This window comes from Magnolia sinica, chromosome 2, assembly GCF_029962835.1.
Source record: "Magnolia sinica isolate HGM2019 chromosome 2, MsV1, whole genome shotgun sequence".
NCBI lineage: Eukaryota > Viridiplantae > Streptophyta > Magnoliopsida > Magnoliales > Magnoliaceae > Magnolia > Magnolia sinica.
Window position 1 is genome coordinate 117,352,892 of NC_080574.1, and position 12,965 is coordinate 117,365,856.

A 12,965-nucleotide genomic window follows, 5' to 3' on the forward strand; every position below is an offset into this window, starting at 1 on the left:
TACTCTGCTTGCCTGCCTATGACGCTTGATATGCAGTCACTTAAAAATGATATATTTTTGGAATATATTGACTCAAATTAAATAAATTAAATTGTAGAATCCATTTGATGGACAGTTAACATTATTTATAGGCCCTTTAGAAATAATCAGCAACAAAGCTCCAGCAGCTGTGGCCAATTCTGGAGATCAAAATCTCAAAGCCAATATAGGAGAGGTTCCTAAAGTAACCACATTCCAGATTCTTGTTTACTGAAAATCCGGTTAGGAAAGGTTTATTGGCACGATTCTATTAAGATGATATATATGGAGTTCCAAAGAAGAGTTTGTGTTGTGTATGGTAACTACCTTCTCTACTCATAGAGAGTGATTCAAGAAGAATTTCTTCATGGCTTATATTTCTAGTTTATAAAAAACTCAACTATTTGGATGATGGTCATCTCATACGGCCATGTTTCCATGGCTGTAAACAATGGCAATGGCATGGTAACATACCATCTAGCATACGGTTTATGACGTCCTAAACCTTTTAAATGGCATTATGTGGTCGCCATTATATATAATGGTAGGTCAGCCCAAGCACTGTAGGCCCCACCATAATGTATGTGTTTTATCCATGCCGTCCACCCATTCTTTCATATCATTTTATGATATGAGCCCAAAAATGAGTTTGATCCAAATATAAAGAACCGTACAGTGTTGATTGAACGCCCACCGTTAAAAACTTTTTAGGATCCACAAAAGTTTTGGATCAAGCTGATAAATATTTTTTCCCTTCCTCCAAGTCTTTATTACCTAATCAATGGGTTAGATGTCAAATAACAATAACGGTTGGCCCTACGAGATTTTTAATGGTGTAATTTAATCACTACTGTTTTCCCATGGTGTGGTCCACCTGAGATTTATATCTACCTCAATTTTTTGTTCAAGCCCTAAAATTATATTTCAAAATGGATTGATGGCATAGATAAAACACATATATCATGGTGGGCCCACATAGCACCAACCACTATGCACACCAAATCCAACGCCGGAGTGCATGAATCCATTGCTCCAGCGCATACTCCAAGGAGGGCTTCACAGCCCATGCCTTGAATTGACGTTGCCAGAGCTCCTTTTGGCAGATTTCTATCTATTCTCTTGAATGGATTGGCTACTCATAGTCGGTGCTTTGTGGGCCCCATCATGATGTAAGTGTTTCATCCATTCCGTCCATCTATTTTTCTACATCAATTTATGCTAATACTCAAAAAAAGAGATATATCCCGGTCTCAAGTGGACCACATTACAGGAAATAGTGTTGAATGAACTTCGACCATTAAAAACTTTTTGGTGGCAATAAAAGTATTGGATAAAGTTGATCTTTGGTTTTTCCCTTCATCTGGGTCTTTATGACCTAATCAACAGATTGGATGTCAAATAAACAGTACAGTGGGCCTTAGGAGGATTTAAATGATGGATGTCCAATCATTGTTGTTTTCCTGTGGTGTGGCCCACTTGAGATTTATATCCCTCTATTTTTTAAGAGAAAGACGTAAAATGATTTTTAAAAATGGATGAACGGAATGGATGGAGCATATACATCATGGTGGGGCCCACAAAGCACCGACCACCAGAGGCTGGTGTCAAGATGAGTAGCCTATCCGTATGACCGTATCCCTCCTCTGAACAAAACCTGCAACCCCAGTTCCGTCCATCCTCTCCACTTCCAACCCTCCTACAATTATAGGTATTCTTGGACCCACGCTACAGGCAGATACATGAGACATCTAATCCATCCACTCATCAGGTGGGGCATCAGGTGGGCCATCACGAACCCGATTCAAAATCCAAGCCACTCATCAGGTGGACCCCATTCTCCAACGGAATCAAAAAAGATGAAAAAAGAAGAAGAAGAACTCACCTTGTGATGTTGGTTGGGCGGGCGTGCGGTGAGCAGGGGCAGCGGGATGGGTGGGGACCGTGGGGTAAAGACGGAGAAAGAGAAGAAAAGGGAGGCAATCGTGCAGGTGGGGTGGGGACGTGGGGTAGGGTTTTTAGTTTTTATTTTTTAGTTTTTACCATTATATATATGATATTTAACAATATATAGAAACCTATTTCGAACGAGCCGAGTCGAGCTCGAGTTCGAGTTTCGAGTCGAGTCGAGTCGAGTTCGAGTCGAGGTAAAATGGCCCATGGTCGAACTTGACTCGAACTCAAATCGAGCTACAATATTTTAGCTTGACTCGGCCCCGACTCAGCCATTCAAGCCGAGTCAATCCGAGCTAACTCGAGCCGAGTCGAGCGAGTTATTCGAGCTAGCTTGACTCATGAACAGCTCTAATCTCAGTGCACAGTCAATAGTTGATGTTGGCCAGATTTGGATTAGTTAATAATTAAACACGTGGTCTTAAGTATATGAGTTGAGAGAGTGCATCATAAATAAACTTATATATATTCTACTAAAATCATGTAATCATTAATGACATTAATTAATAGTTCACACTAAGCAAAACGATCACACATCAACGGTCACAATGTACATGAGCCGATAGATGCATGTGTGCATGGGTGCGTGGATGTATGCATGGGTCTATGTGTGTATACTCCAATGAAGGCAATTGTACATACATATATGTGTACGCATGTGTACCAAAATTCTGGATCATTACAGGCTGCATGTACGCAACTGGTGCACACCCGCTGTGCACCAGACGCCCCAGGCTGGTCAGCACGAGCTGACCCGTGCCTAGCCAAAAAAGGGGAGTTTCTCTCTCCCACTGCTCCCGCTTGCGGGCATTTTTAAAAAACGGAGGGCGTCCATTTGCTGTGAATGTGGCCCACCATCGTACCCACATGCACGATCCTAACCGTCCATCGTGTCGGGAAGCTCCGCCTCACCAAAAATCAACCGTCACAGAAGATTTTCCTGCACGTGTGAACACACGATTCTCACTGCAAAGAGATCCTACAAACACACTGTTTCCATAAATGGAAACTATTGCCAACGGGGCGATCCGCATGAGTCTCTCTCCCTCGATCCTAGCCATCCGTCCTAAGCACTCTCAGCTGTCCATTATAGTTGAGCGGTTTAGGGATTCCTTTGGCAGACAAAACAAGCGGCCGATTTTGGTTTCAACTGCTGTACTTAGCAGTTCAAACAGATTGAATCCTGGCCGTTTGATTCTAATCCTACAGCTCAGGAGAGTTAGGGTTCTCTACAAGGAGAGGCGAATCGAGCAGCAGCTCTTTCCCCACCTCTTACAGCCGCACGCTATCCAAAACCCTCTACCTCGGAACCCACCGAAGAAACCCCTTTAGAGCTTCGATTCCAGGCATCCGCAAGCTCCAATGAACCCTTAGGAACTACCCCATGCCGTCAGAATAAAGAAAGGAGTAGTAGGTGGGAAGATGCCATTAACGCCAGTGCCTTCTTCTCCACTGTTCTATTGCACCAAGCGACTCGAATCGGACCGAGTCCATCGGGTGCGGTCTGGTCCAGTAGCTGTTGATCGGTGCAGGAGAAAGGAGGAAAAGAAAGGAAGAAAATGAAAGAAAGAAGAAGTATAGAGAGGGAGAGTGGCTGCACAGCAGCCCGAACTGAACCGAGCAGAGTCACTGGATCTAGCCAGCCGAGTTGTGCTTGGTTTGGGCCTAGTTTGAGTGCTGCTAGATGCTTCCAGCAGCAGCCAAAAAAAAAAAGAAGATGGAGGAGAGGAAACAGATGGAGAGAGAGAGAGAGAGAGAGAGAGAGAGAGAGAGAGAGAGAGAGAGAGATGGGTCGGTTGGGCCCAACTAGCTGCTGGCTTAAGCGAGGAGAAAGGAAGAGGAGAAGGATAGGAGGTAGTAGGATAAGAGAGAAGGAGGAAGAGAAAGAGAAAGGGGATGTGTGGCTACGCTAGCCAAACCGAGTCAACTCGGTTCGGGACCGAGTCAGCCAAGTTGAGTTGGACGGATCCGGGTTCTTTTGTTGGTTCACCTACGGAGAAGAGAGGAGGGAGACGTTTGAGATGGCCAAGTTGCTATCAAGTGGGCCTGTTCTAGTCAGGTCGCGCCTGGTTTGGCCCATTTCATGCCAGGGAAGAAAAGGGAGAAGGAGATAGAGAAAGAAGAAGAGAGGAAGGTTGTGTTGAGGCGAGTCAACTCGACTCGAATCCAGTCAGCAAGGTGAGAATTTTTATTCCTTTTCATCAATCAGATTCATCATTAGATGCTTTTGTTATCAATAATACCATTATTATTTTCTATATGTTATAGTGATCAATGTTATTTTAAGGCTATTGATTAGAAATTATAATGTAATAACTGGTGTTGTTGCTAGTTAGCCATTATTAGATTATTATTATTATTTGTAATATCATTAAATATCGTTATTTTTACTATTGTTAGGAATTATTATTGGATATTATTAATTGTACTACTTGGTTGTCGGTATTAGATATTAACACCTATAATTATTAATGTTATTCTTATTTTGTCATTAGTAAACTTTTGGTTATAAGATTAGCATTTTAGTATTAACTAACAATTATTACTTATTATTACTTCATTCCTAATATTATTACAAATTAATTAGATTTCAAACTCTATAACAAGCCTAAAATTAAATTAATGGATAAAGACCTTATATCTAAGTAACCCAAACCATAGCCTATGATCCTAACCATAGGTAGTTTGGAAAATATGGATCTAACCATACAACTTACAAATAGGATCCAAGTCTAAGGGCGTGCGCTCTTCCTAATAACATTCGAAGGCGAGTCGACAAATAAGGTGATGATTTCTTCCCCTTGAGCTTTCCATTTTTTCATTAACTTAAGTATAGTTTTAATTTAATTTTAAATTGATAATTGATATTTCCATCTTATGATCACATGTGTAATTGTTTGAAATCAAATTGTTAGGTTTCATGCTTAATATTTATCCTGCATATTATCTCATGCTTGTGGGTTATTTGTAGATTGCTTCTAGGATTTAAATTGGTACATTAGTAGAAAACCCCCACTTATAAATGTACACTCATACTTGGGATGTAACTCGATTGATGGTGATTGTAATGAACCTTCGATCTAGTGGTTATTGAGTGGTGGTCTAGATGGATCAATGATGTGGGCCTACCATGCAGGGTTGCTGTGTCTAATGGTTTTCAAAAATTATCTTTTATCGCATGGTTTTGATACTCACCCTATGTGGCTTATTTTGATACTTGCCCTATGTGGATTGTTTTGATATTAGCCCTACGTGGCTTTGTTTTAGTATTTTTTCTATATGGGTTCGATGCTTTATACTATACAACCATGTGATGGTAAGCCCATATACTGTAATATGATTGACCACTAGTCGACAGGTTTCCATTAAACATCCTAAAATGGTAGCCTTATGAGCCGGTGATGGTGGTATGGGACCTATGCTCGAGCTGTCGGCCTACGCTGGTGACAAGCCCCTGTAGTGACCTTTGAGCTTATTTGAATTGCCTTGTTGTAATGAGACTAATAACGGGTTGGCTAATCATGCATGCATGGCACAGACCAGCATCTATTACAATCGTACGTGATGTACGTATTTTTCCGACCGGATGATTTTCCCAAGTTCGATGATTACATGGGTGATGAGCCCAACTTCCGCACGGATGTGCATCCCCGGGGCGATGACTGCATTCACGCATCCATGCATCTAATAAGACCTACATCATGTATTATTTTGTATGTTTTTTATTATAATTATGCTTACCTAATACGGGGGTGTGTAATCTTGAAGGGATTTCACATTGAATTAGCCACTCATCCATCAAATATATAACCGTACAGGTAGCATAGATGGCTTAATTGAGTTTCAGGTTCAGATTGATGAGGAGCAGAGTACCACTGTTGAAGATGCATGATTGGATTGTCAAGAGTTGTTACATGGTTTACAGTTCCATATTTGTTATATTTTGCTTTGGTTACATGTAACATCATTTCACTTGTAATTGTAAGTTTGAGACATTTGTTTGTATAAGTCATTACGGCAACCTCTTGTACGTTCTGAATAAAATACAAATTTGCCCGGATCCACTTCACTCTACCAATTGTAGTAGACGCTACTCAGGTATGAGACTAAACCCGGCTGCCGACACTAGAATCTGCCCAAACTCAGTAGCGTGTTGACTCACCCGGTTCCCTAATTGGGTTGGGATCTAAGTTGACCTCGACTGAGTATTTAAGGCCATTATTAGAAGTCTAAAATGCCACTACAAATCCTGGAAACCAATAACTGAATGCCGTAACTGGCAATTTCCCAGCAAAATCCCAATCTCAACTAGTTTCTTGGTTGGGAGTTCCAACTGAGTTAACTCAGTAATGCCTTACGGAAACCCTGGAATGACTCATCCAGTACCACTTGCAGCAGCCCTCCTTAAGGAACAACTGTTCCTTCAACAGTTTTTGAAACAAGCAAATTACCTAAGGCCATACCCAACTAGTTGGGAGATGAGGGGTCCAACCGAGTCAACTCAGCCATGACTTGCTGGAGTCTAGTAGCATCTTAATGAGGGTTGTTTACAACTGAAATCTTGGAAGGATAATCACCTTCTATCAATTTCAAATCAATTAAGTGAAGAAGAGTTCAAATCACCCATAGTCCATACATGAATTAGAATAGTATTTGATTTTCATTGCTTTGATTTAGGGAATCATAAACTCACCTTATAAGCTTAGAATGAATCATCATAGGACTTGTAATAAAAAGTAATAAGGTGAGTTTGAAAAGTTCCACTTGCAAACTCCATTTCACTTTTTATTACAAGTCCTATGATGAAGATTACGTATGAAATATTCTCCTTATAGGAAAGATAGAAGGGACTCTTCATAAACCTAAACTATCTAATCCTACTTGAGATTGACATTTTGTATTGGTAAGCAAGCACGTGGACTTAGAGAAATTATCAAGATTCAAATGAATTCATGCTTGGATGGTGGATATCTTGCTATAAGAATGCCTATGATTTAAAGAGTTATTTTAGAAAGATTGAGGAATGTACTTCAGTATCATGGTGCATGACATCCACGCATGACATATGAGTTTTTTCGAGTGCTTAATGTAAGCCACACTCTGCACGATCTACTGAAGGATCTATCACTTCAGTTAAATTCCTAGAATCTATGCATTTGGGTCACTTTGGGCACTCTTAATTTACATAAGGCTTTTTCGGGATTAGACATTCCTCGGGCATATCCCGTGTATTTTTTCAGGATTCAAGATATCCTTGGGCACTCTCACTTGCATGGTCTTTTTCAGGTAGTCTACCTACCGTGGGCGACCCTTTATTTTGACAACTGGATGTGCATCCCCAGATCTGTGACTTAAGCACGCATTCATACACTCATATACTTGCATTTAAGTTCACATTATCCTCCATATGATTGAATATGTTTGGTTTAAACTATTTTGGAATGATGTAGTATGCATGAATCCCTGCGAAAAATTTCAACTGAGTTTCACTCACCCAATAGTGTAGTTGCACCAAATAGATATATGTATGATAGAGGAAGATGACGCCTATGATAGGATCCCTGGCGCAACTGATGAGGAGTATGGAGAGGAAGGTTAATATGCTGATACAGTTGAGCCATTGGAGCTCAACTGATGATATAGGATCTATTTACTTTCATACTTTTAGAAATTATCTTCATGTTGCTTATTTTGAATTTTGTAATTAAAAATCCCCTGTCGTGGGATCTTGCTTTATTCCTTTATATTCCACTCACATATGTTGAACTCTTCCTAATAGTTTATAGAATAATTACATTTCGATGTTATGAAATATGTTAGACATTAGATGAATGGTTGTTACATAGCATGACATAACCCTTGGGATTCTCGTACTCGAGCGATCATTCTCGGGTTATGAGAATCACAGTGTTACAACGCATAATTAAGGTCACACTTTAACCATAATTCCCAAAGGATAAATAATTGGCAGTGATAAATTAAATATTTGCAGGGAGGTTTCATAGTAACATGGAAGCATGTGAAGGAACAGAGTCAATCAAACGAACTTAAGTTAATGTAAGCTTAAAAGAATCCCTCACCTTAGCCTTAGATGTAAACCCTAAGTAGATATCCATGAAGGAAAGCTTCTACACGAAAGCTTCCACATGAATCACGACATCGCTTGAGCAAGAGGGAGACACCATACATATGGAGAAGGAAGACGGCGTTTAGGCTTCTCCTTCTATTTCTCCTTCTCTCTCTCTCTCTCTCTCTCTCTCCTTGAACGTTGGGAGATTAATCGTGTGAGTAGAGAGGGGAATGCACACCTTTTTAAAGAGGAGTATGTGTGTGAGAGGGGTGTGCTTCACATCCCTCTTAGATTGAGTTTCTCCAATTTTTTACATTTTGATGATCTTTCTTTAAATCTAATTCGTTCATCGTTTCAGGGTCGTCAAATAGAGCTGGAGTATATGATTTTCTTGGCGATCTGAAATTTAAATTGACCTATGTTGAAAATTCTCCTAACGGGTGGTAAAACAAACTTGATCTCAATTAACGGTCCACACTTAATGATCAGGGCCCAATTTTGAGAGAAATGTGTAGTCAAGATAGGCAAACAGTTGAAAAAAATTTAATAGTTGATCGATGGTGGAAAAAACCTAAATCTAAAATTTCACATTTTGTGCCGAAATGAATGAACTGGCTTCAACCTTCAACGATTTAGGATCATAGATCGGGTCATAAATTTTGTATAACCTCGTAATCATATGAGACCAAAGTGTAGTCTAAATTTAAGTTACGATGGATAGAAGGAAGTAGTTAAATAGAAAGATCCAGATTTATAAGGAGTTGGTAGGCCTTGACAGGATAACTTCACGCCTAAGAAAAAGCCTAATAAATAGGTCTTCATATTTTACACTTGGTCCATATTATGGTCAATATAAGTCATTCATATGAAGGAAAATATCCTACTATGACTACTCACGAGATTCCTTCACTCAATGGACACCAAAATCAATAGTTATGGGGATGATTTATCAATTGGGCCACTTTTACAATGATCTAAGGGCTAAAATTTGACATGTATGGTTAATTTATGATACATAGGCATGATATAAAATTTCACATCAAACGGATTGTGGGAACCATATGATTTAGAATTCAGGGGTCTAGGTTAATGACATTTTCGTAATTATTGCTGATATGAGAGTTTTGGGAAATCAAATGATTCTACATGATTATAGGCATATTTTAAAGTAATTCTTACAAAAGAACTTATATCTAAATCATTATGAGTAAGGAATTATTCACCAAACTAATTAAGAGAATGTACATATATTAATTAACGTAATTGATGGTCAGATGACTTATTAAAAATAGAAAAACTTGATGGTTAGTAATCTGATCATATACGTAAGTGGGTGTATGGTTAGTTTTATAAACGGATGATCACAAGTGATTTTTTAGAGTGATCAAGAGGTAGAACATGTATACCGTTAAATTCAAGTGACTTGTTCACATGTGTAAGTTTATCATATTGTGTTTTGATGGTAGGTTAAACATATTCATAGGTGGTGAAGAAGATGAATGGATCAGAATATCAATTTGATATGTGTACGAGTGGATGCTGAGATCAAGTAGCTAGTTTACTATGATCAGGTGGTCCAAACTCAGTGGACGGTCAGATATCTCTACCTAGCGGTGAATAGTTGACTGAACGATTAGTTATGATGGACAAGTGAGAATACTTGGGTATATGATGATCATATCTCAAAATCAACGGTCAGATTTGTGTTGTAGAATGGTTGTAAGGTTAGGATAACTAGATTGGTATCGTACACATGTACATAATAAGTTAAATTTCATGGTAATACTCGAGAACTTTCAATACTTGGGTATTGAAAAGTTCGGGGTGTTACCTTTTGATTTGCGAGATACGACCGTTTTAAGTTCTGACAGTCTGGATCACTTCCACCTCCGATTGGGCCTTTTCTAGTCCATCTTATCCATGAAATTGTATGCGACCCGCTCAACATCAGTCCCCTCCACTTCAAAAGAACTTGCCCTACTTTGGCTCATGATACTCAGTCATGGGGTCCGTGATGTTGAAAGTGCGCGAGATATCCATGTCATCCGGAAGATCAACAACGTAAACATTATCATTAATCTTTCGAAGGATCGGTATCGGTCCAATCTTCTTGTTCTTCAATTTGTTGTACGTCCCAGTCAGAAATCTTTCCTTACGTAGATGGACCATAACTTGGTCGCCCACCTCGAACACATTTTGTGGCCGATGCTTGTCAGTTTACTCCTTGTACTTGTCCTTCGAGGCATATAACTTGGCTTGCACCTCCATATGAATGCCTATGATTCTGTCCACCATATGATCTGTTACAATGCTCATGCCTGGGAGTTTGGGCAAAGGGACCAAGTCAATTATGTGGCGAGGCACTCGACCATAAATAGTCTGGAACGGGGATTTTCCTATCGAGTGGTTCACCATGTTGTTGAATGTAAACTCCGCTTGAGACAAGGCCAAATCCCACTGCTTCGGTTTTTCACCTGAAATACATCGAAGGAGATTCCCTAACGTACAATTCACAACGTTAGTTTACCCATAGGTTTGTGGGTGGTAGGCACTGTTAAACTGAAGTCGTGAACAAAACTAATTCCATAAAGTCCGCGAGAAGTGGCTAATGAACTTTGTATCGCAGTTAGAAGTAATAATCTTGAGAACCCTATGTAGTTGCATGACCTCTCTGAAAAATAGATTTGTCATGTGTGCCACATCGATGGTCTTCTTGTATGGGATGAAGTGTTGCCATCTTTGAGAAATAATTTACCATCACGAATACTGAATCCATGCCACGCTATGTTCGTAGGAGACCCAGCATGAACTCCATAGATGGGTCCTCTCAAGTGCCATCAAGCACGGGTAATAGTTTATAGAGACCTGTATTCTGAGACTGTCCCTTGGATACCTGACAAACATGACAACGCTGCATCGCTCTACCCACGTCATGTACTAACTGGGGCTAGTAGTACCGTTCTTCAATAAGAGTTTGCGTTTTGTCCCGTCCAATGTGTCCACTGAGGCCACCTCCATGTAGCTCTTGGATGATCTGCTCTCTCAGCGAGCTTTTAGGAATGCACAGTCGATTCCCTTTGGAAAGAAACCCGTCTTGTATATGTAGGTCACTAGGGTAACCTTCTTGGCATCTAACTCATGTGTCCTTGAAGTTGTTGTTGTTGGCATATATATCCTTTAGGCACTCGAACCCAACAACCTTATTACTCATAGTGACTAACAAAGTTACACGACAGCTTAACGCATCAACCACTTTGTTCTGTTACCCAAACTTATGTTTCAGAACAAATGTGAATTTGTACAAAAATGAAATATACCTAACATGCACATGATTCATTTTAGTTTGGTTATTAATGAATTTGAAAGCTTGATGGTATGTATAAAGAATGAACTCCCTTTAAATTAAGTAATGTCACCAATGCTGCAATGCCTAAACTATAGCGTACAATTCAAGCTCATAGGTCGACTACTTTTTATGTGCATTGCTAAGTTTTTCACTGTAAAAGGCTACCGGTTTACCTTCTTGAGACAAAACTTCCTCAATTCCGACATATGAAGCATCACATTCAACTTCGAATACTTTGTCGATGTTGAGAAATATAAGAACTGGGGTTATGGATAAGTTGTGCTTAATTTTGGCAAAGCTCTTGTTGGCTTTGTCAGTCCACTGAAATTGTCCCTTTTTCATACAGTCTATAATTGGTGACAGAATGGTGCTAAAAAAATTTCAGGAACCAACGATAAAATGTCATCAATCCATAAAAACTTCGTACCTCATGGATGTTTGTTGGAATCGGTCATTCCTTGATGACTCTCACCTTTTTATCGTTCACTTGAATGCCCGTGGACGTCACAACAAAGCTCAAAAACAACAGGCTATCAGTTAAAAAAATGTATTTTTTAAAATTGAGATACAACTTGTTTTTAGTGAGCACTTACAAAACCTTCTTAAGGTGTTCTATATGACTTGTTTTGTACTGATTGTATATCAAAATATCATCAAAGTAGACCACAACGAAGCACTCAATGAACGATTTCAGAACTTGGTTCATTTATCTCATGAATGTGCTGGGTGCGTTCGAAAGACCGAAGGGCATGACCATCCATTCATACAACTCTTCCTTTCTCTTAAAGGTCGTTTTCCACTCATCACTGGCTGTATTTAAATTTGATGGTAACTGTTCCTTAAATTTAATTTAGAAACTAATTTCGCACGCTCAAGCATATCCAACATATTGTCCAGCCGTGGTATGGGAATATGTACTTTATGGTAATCTTGTTGATGGCTCAGTTGTTGACACACATGCACAAACTCCTATCTTTCTTAGGAATTAATAGAGCCGATACGACTCATGGGCTCATGCTTTCTCAAATAAGACCCTTTGGATCAGTTCCTCTACTTGCTCTTGTAGAATATCACACTCCTTCAAATTCATCTGATAGTGAGGATGATTAGGTAAGCTAGACCTGGGGATAAGGCCAATATGGTGCTGAATATCTCGCATGAGAGGCAATCCATCGAGAAGGTCATCTGAATAAATTTCTTTGAATTCATGGGGCAAGAGTTTTAGTTTCTTAGGGATGGTGGTGGGCTCAAGTTTCTTCTCCTTTATAATTAATGCATAGGCCTGCCCTGTTTCTTTGGATTCCTCCATGAAGTCCCGTATAGTCAAAAGAGAACGACCCTCTACTTTAGAAGTTTCGGCTAGTTCCTCTAGATCTATAGGGGCTAATACGATTTTTCGGCTCTCTTTGATGAAAAATATACACATTATCTCGCCCTTTATGAGTGGCGTCACCATCAAATTGCTAAGATCGACCGAGTAGCATGTGACATGCCTCCATGTCAAATACATTACATATTACTTCGTCCTTATAATACTTACCAATTGAAAAAGATATAGTGCACTATTTTGTTACCTTTGTT